The sequence below is a fragment of the Penaeus monodon genome, unplaced genomic scaffold (genome assembly GCF_015228065.2).
Source record: "Penaeus monodon isolate SGIC_2016 unplaced genomic scaffold, NSTDA_Pmon_1 PmonScaffold_295, whole genome shotgun sequence".
Taxonomy (NCBI): domain Eukaryota; kingdom Metazoa; phylum Arthropoda; class Malacostraca; order Decapoda; family Penaeidae; genus Penaeus; species Penaeus monodon.
The window spans coordinates 91,360-92,500 of NW_023657625.1; the positions used below are offsets into that span (position 1 = coordinate 91,360).

Sequence of the window (1,141 nt, forward strand, 5' to 3'; positions counted from 1 at the left end):
GTAAAAGGTGCCCATTGATATATGAGTTGAAACAAGTCTTCATCAATAATACGCCCATAAATGCTATCGCAGCAGGATCTGATCAAGTTTGCAAGTTATATTTTCTCTTCAGTTCGTGTCTTGTTTGCTGACAAAATGGTAGGTAAACCATACAGATTCAAAACTGAATTTCACTGTTCAAGAAAATGAGCAAGTCAAGTTATGACTAAGAAGAATAAAGCTTTTTCTACGAGGATAATTGTATTTCTTTGGAATTATTTACTTCAAATTTCAAATCAAGTGCTTCGGAAATCAGAAAGAACAATTTTGAATTGTATTTCTACATATGAAAATACATATATACACAGAAAAATATGAATATATATAAATATACAAGATGTGTATGCATATGTATGTATGTATGTATGTATGTATGTATGTATGTATGTATGTATGTATGTATGGGTGCTTACGCACACACACAACACACGTATGTACCCCACAGATGAGTGTATATATAGCCTACACAATGCATGGGAAATAGCAAATAGAAAGTATCATATACACTATTATTTTATTAAAATAATAAACATTTGCTTTAACAAAATGAATGGTTAAAAACATTTACTTTTAAGAAATATTTACAAAATCTCAACTTGGCATCGTCATTATGGTGTAGAGTAACGACTCGAGAGGGTACCTCCACTGCTGAAACCACCGCCACCTCCACTGACGACGATTTCCCCACTATCCCCATCGCCTCCGAATCCTCCACTGATAACACTGCCTCCAAATCCACCACTTCCACTGCCTCCAAAACCACCGCTTCCTCCACTGCCTCCAACCCCACCTCCACTCCACCTCCAACTCCACTGCCCCTCCCCTTGCCTCCAAAACCACCACCGCTTCCACTGCTTCCAAATCCACCGCTTCCTCCACTGCCTCCAAAACCACCACCAATAGCCTCCGCTGTTTACAAAACCACCGCTTCCTCCACTGCCGCCGAAGCCGCCACCGCTGCCGCCGGCGCCTCCTCCAATCACTTGACCGCCTCCTTGGGAAGCTGCATTCAAGGCAGTCTGAAGATCAACGCCACTTGGAAGAACTGGGTTCTCGCCGTCAGCGTAGTTCACGAAGTAAACTTCAGGACTGGTTGCTGGTG

General features: G+C 41.9%; 1 pseudogene; it reads right to left on the reverse strand.

Annotated features, from left to right (window-relative positions):
• Window positions 1-647: 647 nt before the first annotated feature.
• The window catches only part of LOC119570505, a 1,189-nt pseudogene continuing 695 nt past the window's right edge, over window positions 648-1,141 (reverse strand).